This window comes from Zingiber officinale, chromosome 2A (assembly GCF_018446385.1).
Source record: "Zingiber officinale cultivar Zhangliang chromosome 2A, Zo_v1.1, whole genome shotgun sequence".
Lineage (NCBI taxonomy): Eukaryota > Viridiplantae > Streptophyta > Magnoliopsida > Zingiberales > Zingiberaceae > Zingiber > Zingiber officinale.
Window position 1 is genome coordinate 172,788,338 of NC_055988.1, and position 8,727 is coordinate 172,797,064.

Consider the following 8,727-nt stretch of genomic DNA (forward strand, 5'->3'; position numbering starts at 1 on the left):
ATAATAAGGTTGAGTGGTACTACTCTTGGAACTAGATATTAATTAAGTGAGTTGTCAGTAACTTACTTAATTAGTGGACATTTGTTATCTTAAACACAGGGAGACTAACACACTCATAATAAGAAGGAGCCCAAAAATATAATTTGGGATTGGTGCGGTAGTTTAATAATAGTTCTCTAGTGGAATGAATTATTATTGATAAAATTAAGTTGTGTGTTCGGGGCGAACACGGGATGCTTAATTTTATCGGGAGACCAAAACCAATTCCTCCTCTCGGTCCCTATCGTAGCCTCTTATTTATAGAGTACTATACCCACCTATACCCACCTTCATACCCATGAGAAAGGGGCCGGCCAAGCTAGCTTGTGGTTCAAGCTAGGGCCGGCCGGTGGTCGGCCCTAGCTTGAACCCAAGTTTAGGTGGCCGGCCCCCATTAAATTAAAAAGAATTTTAATTTTAATTTTTATTATGTGGAAGATATAATTTATTACAGAGAATTAAAATTAAAATATCTCTCTTTAAAAGATCTACAAAAAGATTAAAAGAAAGAGATTAGATCTCTTTCCTTATTTGTAGATTGGAAAGATATTTTATTTTTTCTCTCTGAAAAATTATTCACATGTTGAAAATTAAAATTATAGAAATTTTTTTTTATCAACCATGAAGGGATTTTAAAAAGGAAATTTTATTTTTTAAAATTTCCAAAGACAAAAAAGGAAGTTTTAATTGTTGATTAAAATTATCCTATTTGCTCTACATGAGGTGGCCGGCCACATACAATTAATTAGGAAAATTTATTTAATTTTTTCTTAATTAATTGTTGTCAAGGAAAGTTAAGGAAATTTTATTATAAATAAATTTCCTTATTTGCCAAAGCCAAGGAATATAAAAGAAGGGGTAGGGGTGCCTTCATGAAAAACAACCTCTATTATTTTTCTCTCTCTTTTCCTTGGTGTGATGGCCGGCCCTTCCCTTTCTCTCTTCTCCTCTTGTTGGCCGAAACCTATCTTCTTGGTGGAGCTTTTGTTTGTGGCCGGATCAAGGAAGGAGAAGAAGGAGAGAAAGCAAGTCTCATCTCTAGCATCCCTTGGAGCATTGGTGGTGGCCGAAATTATTCATCCTTGAAGAATATTAGTGTGACCGGCCATCCTCTTCCTTTCTTCCTCTTTTGTGGTGGCCGAAACTTATCTCTTGCTTGAAGTTCTTGTGGTGGCCGGATACTACTTGGAGAAGAAGAAGAAGAAGGAGAGAAAGCTTGTATCCCTTGGAGCTTGGTTGGTGTTTTGTTCTTCGTCCTTGGTGAAGCTTCTTTGTGTTGGCCGAACCTAGCTAGGAGAAGAAGAAGGTGCTTGGTGGTTTCTCATCTCGGAAGATCGTTGCCCACACAACGTCCGAGGTTAGAAGAGGAATACGGTAGAAGATCAAGAGATTTTTCTACAAGGTATAACTAGTAATTTTTCTTTCCGCATCATGCTAGTTATTTATGGAAATAATACCAAATACAAGAGGCTTACGTTCTAGTATTTCGAATATGTTTTTCGAAGTTGTGTTCTTTTGTTTTCTTTCTTTTCCTTGTGATTTGATTGTTCTCTTTGGTTAACCTAAAGTTATTTTAGGAAATTAAATATTAGCTTTCTATTAAAGGTTTTGTCTAGTCGGTGGTGGTTGCTCCCATATCCAAGAAGGCCATGTGCCTCGCCACGTCAGTACTGGGAACCTTTTATGGAAATTAATATTTAATGGAATTAATAACTTAAGGAGACTTGGGTCGAACGTGTTAAGTTCCGCAGGAGATCCAAGTCAAAACCTAAAAGAACAAATAGATTAAGTTTTGGATCAAACGTGTTAAGTTCCGCAGGTGATCCAAAATTTAATTTAAAAGAACACATGGTAGCTAGGAAAAGGTTCAGACCTTTGTACAAAATTTTTGTACAGTGGAACCTCTAGGTTTTCCGAGTAGCAACCAACAGTGATCTGAATAAACTCCTCCGTGCTCCTATGCACAATGAGACGAGCCAACAAAATGTTAGTGACCTAAGACTGGGATAGGAATCCCTGGCTAGGTCCTCCGACGCTCAAGTCAGTCCCTCTCAAAGATGGAAGAAGAAGAAGAAGAAGAAGAAGAAGAAGAGTAACTGAAGTGAGAAATAGAATTCTGATGCTAGAACTTGCGTACCTTACCAACGGAGAAGATCCCCCTTTTTATACCACCTCACATGATCTTCGTAGTCGTGAGGTGGTCCCCGGTTCGTTAAAGTTTGCTAGGAGCTGAAATCATCTTCTATACTTCGTGCAATAATTCTGTAAGGAATCTTTTTGTACCCCGGATGTACCCGTTTGAAGAAATCCAGTAATGTATTTGCTCTAAGAGAGAAGATAGTCATCCTCATGTGGAATAAGATCAATACCAAGAAAAAAACGAGCAATACCCAAATCTCAAGTAGGAAATTCTTGATTGAGAAGACTTAATAAAATTGTGATACTCTTGTGATCATTGTCGGTTATCAGAATGTCGTCCACATAAATAAGAAAAAAATATCATAGATCCATCATTATATTTGTAAAATAGAGACGAGTCGGTCTTTGATCCAGAAAATCCTTAATCTTGTAATCAATTAGATAGTCGATGAAACCATGCACGAGGAGCTTGTCGAAGGCCATATAAAGATTTCTTAAGTTGGCAAACATGAGATGGAAATTGTGGATGAATGAATCTAGGTGGTTGCTCCATAAATACAGTTGTCTCAAGATGACCATGGAGAAACACATTTGAAATGTCCAATTGTCGTATAGACCAATTAGAACTAACGGCTATTGATAATAATAGTCTGACAGATGTACTTTTGATAACTGGCTAAAAGTGTCATTAAAGTCAATACTTGGTTGTTGACTAAATCCTTTAGCTACAAGTCGAGCTTTGTACCGTTCAAGAGAACCATCAGCTTGATGTTTAAGACGGAATACCCATTTAGAGCCCACAACATTCATTGAGAGAGTACGTAGAACTAGACTCCATGTTCTATTTCGAAGAAGTGCATCAAATTCTGTAGTCATTGTACTACGCCAGTTTGGATCCTTGCTTGCTTATATTAAACAAGTTGGTTCAATAAATTTTGAAGAGACCACTAGAGCTCGTAGAAGGGAATATCAAGTTGCATTTGGTGGGCAACGCTCATAAATGTCACTAATGGGAAGTATGCGACGAGGAGTATTATCATCTAAATCACTTGTTAATAGTTATGAGGAAGTAGGCTGACATGATGATGTAGATGACGGACTTACATTATCTTCGACTGACGAGACTTCCAAGATTGGAGCAACAACCTGAGGTGATTCTGATGGTATATGAGAGTTATTAAAGAGTTCCGGAGCAGGACATAGGATGTCATCACTTCTGACAATATTAGGTGGTGTCAAGAATGTGTCACTTGCATTTGGAGGAGAGATCTAAGAAGCTATCGAAAAAGGGAATAAAGACTCATCAAAAGTAACATCGTGAAATATGAATTCGTCCTATTGATATATGCAAGCAACGATAACCATGGTGCAAATTGCTATAACCAAGAAAAACACATTGTAGTGAACGAGAGTCAAGTTTGTATTTAGAATAGGGGCGTAACCATGGATAACATGCACAACCAAAAATTTGAAGGAAAGTGTAATCAGGAGTTTGATTATAAAGTTTTTCAAAAGGACACCTATGATTTAGCAATGGAGTAGGAAATCGATTTATGAGATATACTGCAGTGTAACAGCTTCATCCCAAAATTTGCGCGGAACCGATGCATGATGAAGAAGAGCTAAGGCAGTTTCAACTATATGCCTATGTTTTTTCTCAGCAGAACCATTTTGTTCTGAAGTGTGAGGACAAAAAACTCGATGAACAATTCCACAAGAGACAAGATGACGATGAAGAGTTTGATATTCGTCTCCCCAATCAGAATGAAAAGAGAGTATTTTACGATTAAAATATCGTTCAACTTGAATTTAAAAATTACAAAATATCAAATAAATCAAATTTCCTTCTCATAGGATAGAGCCAAGTATATTTACTAAAATGATTAATGAATGTAACATAATATTGGAAACCTTGATTAGACAAAATAGGTGTAAGGCCCCAAACATCAGAATGGATTATTTTAAGTGGAAAAATAGAAACATGATCAGATGAAGAGAAAGGTAGTTTATAACTTTTAGATTCCATGCATACCCTACATGAATGAGATAGAGAGGAGGTAACGGAAGTAGGTAAATCATACCTATTGATAATTGACTAAACAATACGAAGGGAAGGATGATCAAGTCGAGCATGCCAAGCTGGTTTATTTGTGCGTTCACCAACAAAAGCTTTGATTGAAGAACTCTGAAGATGGTAGAGGCCATTTTTTATTCTCCCATACAACATAATGACATTTGTTCATCTATCCTTTATAAGATAATGATCATGATAAAACTCAAAAATGACATTGTTATCAAGATAAAACTGACGTGTAAAAAGTAATTTTTAGTGATAGATGGAATATGAAAGACATTGCGTATTTGAAAAGCTCGATTAAATAAATGAACATATGTGTTTCCAAGATTAGCAATTTGCAAACCTGAACTATCGCCTACTTGAACCATATCTGAGCCATAATATGACATTACGTCTGTAAGGATATTATAATCTGATGTGACATGATGAGTTACTCCAGTGTCAATATACCAATCAGTAAATAAAAACTCTGGAATTTTACCACAAGTAGGCACAAATGAGAGGACTTTAGGATATATTTGTGAAATAGATGGTTGTCTGGAGGCAATATGACTACCAATGAAATTTGAGTTAAATGGGCTAGGACATTTGATATGGATATGTGGCAAAGGGGTAATTATGTGAAGATAGGAGGGCATTTTGGTCTTTTGGCAGTCTAGGGCTTTAAGGAGGCACTGTAGCATGCAAGGGAGAGGAGGTTTTTTCGTGGCTGGTTTTTCGGCCGCCACAGTGGCGGGTTTCTTCCTTCTCCTCGCGTTGACGTTGCCGGAGCCGAGGTCGCCGGTCGCCTCTTCTCCACTCCTCTCCTTCTCTTCACCGCTGGCTGCTACCACTTCTCCCTTTCCCTCTCTTTCTCTCCGCCGCCGACAGGAGCTGGCTTCGTTCGTGCACCGCCACCAAGCCGCAGACTCCTCCCTCCTCGTGCTTCTCGCCGGAGACGATGCCATCGTCAGCCAGCCACCACCTCCATCCTCCCTCTTCCCCTTCTTGCCTGCAGGCGCCTCCGGACCTCGCCCCTTTCGTCTCCTCCTTGTAGAGCCGCCGCCGGACCGGATACCGCTCTTCTTCTCCTCCCCACGCTCCTCGCCAGAGCCGAGGCCGGTTGCCAACCCCCTTCCTTTCTTCTCCCGTTGGACACCACGCCGCCAACAGGAACGGAGGAGAAGACTTCTACTCCTCTCCATCCCCTCCTCTCGATGCCATCGCCAGTTCCTCTCGCTGCACCGCTGCCGGCTCCTCCCTGCTGCGCCACTGTCCCTCTCCTCCTCCCCGTGACTCTCCGCTGCCGGACCGACAGCCTCTCTCCCTCAGCCTCGCGACATCACCGCTAGACGCACGCTGCCATCTTTCTCCTCGCCGGCAGCAACCTCCAGCCACCGCCACCCCCTCTTCTACATGCTGCCGCAACCCAGGAGATGGCCAGCAACCTTCTCTCCTCCCCCTGGCCAACACTGCTGAGTTCGTGCTGCTACCGGCGCTGGACACGCTCGGCCCGATCCCCTAGCATCGAGCTGCCCATTATTATTATTGTCACTGATTTGAGCGTCTTCCGGTCCCGTCGTGTGCCGGCCTTCGTGCCGCTATCTCGTTCCGCTTTGCATGTTGTGGTACTTTGGCCTTCGTGCCTTGGTTACTGTTGGGCGTTAGTGATTTTAGCTGTATTTCGCTCTTGTTATTTTCTCGGCCTGCGTGCCGATCCCGTGTCCCGGCCTGCGTACCGATCTAGTGTCCCGACCTGCGTGCCGATCCCGTGTCCCGACCTGCGTGCCGATCTAGTGTCCCGGCCTGCGTGTCGATCCCGTGTCCCGACCTGCGTGCCGAGCCCGTGTCCCGGCCTGCGTGCCGATCCAGTGTCCCGGCCTGCGTGCCGATCTAGTGTCTTGACCTGCGTGTCGATCTCGTACCCCAGCTTGCGTGCCAGTGCCTTATTCCAGTCTGCGTGCCGGCATTATATCTTGACCTGCAGCTAGTCCTCTAGGTCTATGCCTCGTTCAGCTTCTCGTTGTCAGATCCAGCTCTCCAGCCTCATCGGAGTCATCTACTCTTCCGGGTCGCGACAATCCTAGCCGTGTCCCATCCGAGGGCGCCCCCCTGGGCCAGGGGGTACCGGGGGCCGGGTCAACCCGGTCGCTGGCTGCAGGTAGCGTTGACTAGAGGACTTCTGAAGACTCGGTCAACACGGGAGCCATCTCAGCACACCCCCCTCTGGGACGTCGCGACTACGTCAACATTCTCGACACCTCACCTGACAGTCCATCCGACGCAGCTTCCGGACCGGATCAACATTAAATATCAAAATGTCCAATTCTGGGACAAATTTTATATTTTACCCGAGACTAATCAAGTCTTTTAGGGCATATATTTCCAGTATGACCAATGCTGTGACAAATCTGACATCGGTCTGAACTTTACTTTTGACCTTTTTAATGTCATTGAGTATTTGACATCTAAAGTAAAAATAACTTGTCCGGCGACAACTGTTGGATGATGTCACAAGAAAGAGCTTCTACCTTGTGGTTGACGATCGTGGAGAAAAACCACAGAGAAAGAATCGTTAAGGAAACCTTTTTTTTTTAAGAGAAACACAGAGATTAAGGAAGAGAAAAAAGAAACAAAGGGGTTAACGACTGAAGAAAACAGAGAAGAATAAGAAAATTAAAATACGTAGGAAAGAAGAAGATGTTTGAGGAAAAAAAATAAAAAGGGTTCGCCGTTTATTGGATCTCCACCTCAAGAAGTTGAGAGAAGATAAAAAAAAGATGACTCTAATACCATGTAAAAAGAAGAATAGGGAGAGAATAAGAAATAATATGAAAGCAATAAAATCCATTGTTAATTGATATTTACCCTAAGGACAATACAATATATAATATTAAAAAAGTACTTCGTTAATTGACCAATTAATAAATAACAGAATTATTCTAATAATTATAACAAGATTATTAGAATAATCCAAATACTAATTTGATTTGATTTAGTGATTTAACCCGGTCAATTCTAGTAATTCTCTTTTATCTCTTTCACCAACAGCTTCATACTCTGAAGTGAGGTGAACAGATTGTTCGGCATCTCCACCTCCTCCTCCTCCGCTTACTCTCCGATGATCTCAAAAATCAAAACTTTACCCTCGAAATTCCAAGAACGAACCAGAAAACATCAAAATTTGCGACCAAAATCATAGCTTAATTATAAAAATATAAAAATTCTCCCTTTGCTCTATTCTCGATCACCTTTCTCTTTTCATATTTCGAGAAAGTCGCCACCTTTCTTTAGCTGGAGAAGAAAAAGACGATGGCGACGAATGAACCATTATGGGAATGATGGTGGTTGGTGGATTTCACATTTGGATATATGATTCAGGCTTCGATGTGGAAAGAGAGGGCGATGGAGGAGAAGGAGCGCGGAAGTCGGGACTACGACCTCTCCCCGCCCTGCATCTGGCGCTCCCTCGCTTGATCGATGAATCGGAGAGTGGAAAGAAAAGGCAGACGACGACGATGGAGTTGAGTTTGCGATGGATCGGATGCTGTGGATTGATTATTAATTGTTGCTAAGATGATGGTGGTTAACTCACAACTGTCAAAGGATAACGCCGACGCTGACGCCGCCGCCGATGAAATGTGAGGCAATGCGGTGGATTTACATGTCGACCATTCCATTGACAGCCATGGAAGCCGAAGAGGAAAAGGGAATGAAAAAGATCTTCTGTTTGACTGTTTCCACTCGAACAGCAGTACGTCTGGTTTGAAAGCAGGTCCTCTGCCCATCTCTGATTTTTTTTTCATAATTTACCCATGACAATTAAAATCCGATCAAAATTGACTATAATCTTTCCTAAATTCATCTTTCTATCTAAGAACGGATGCTCTGTCCATAATCTTTCTGATTTTTTCTTGAACCCTTCTACCATTTGTACATTGGATCGTGGTTGGAATTCTAATTCTGATCATAATCTGACATGTAAATGGCAAGAGGGACTAGGAAAGGACTAGGAATTGCGAACTAGAGGATCTAAACTCTTCCCACCCAAGTTATAGATTGGGTTGAGATAGGCGGCTAGAAGCCACCGACAATGGACAAACCGCCCTTTACTCGACCTAAATTATAATTTAGATGGGAAGATAATCCTACGTATAAAGTATGGAAGAGACTAGATAACCTACACTCCTGGGTTGATGGTGGGCCTCAACCAGTGGATCCCATCGGTCTAATTATCAAAGGTAAACCAGGTCAGGTCAAGAATCCATTTAACCGGTTCTTGATTCAGTTTGATAAACCCCCTCTCCCTTTTATGATATGTAAATTCGAAATACAACTTGTATATAATAATATTCGTCCTCCTCTTAGTTTGCTTTTTTATAGGTTCATCTATCGTCGTGCTTAATCTAGTTATCGGCAATGTGTTAGCACAAACACGCAACGAGTTAACTAACTTAATGACTAAATTGAAATTGTTCCACATTGAGTAAGAC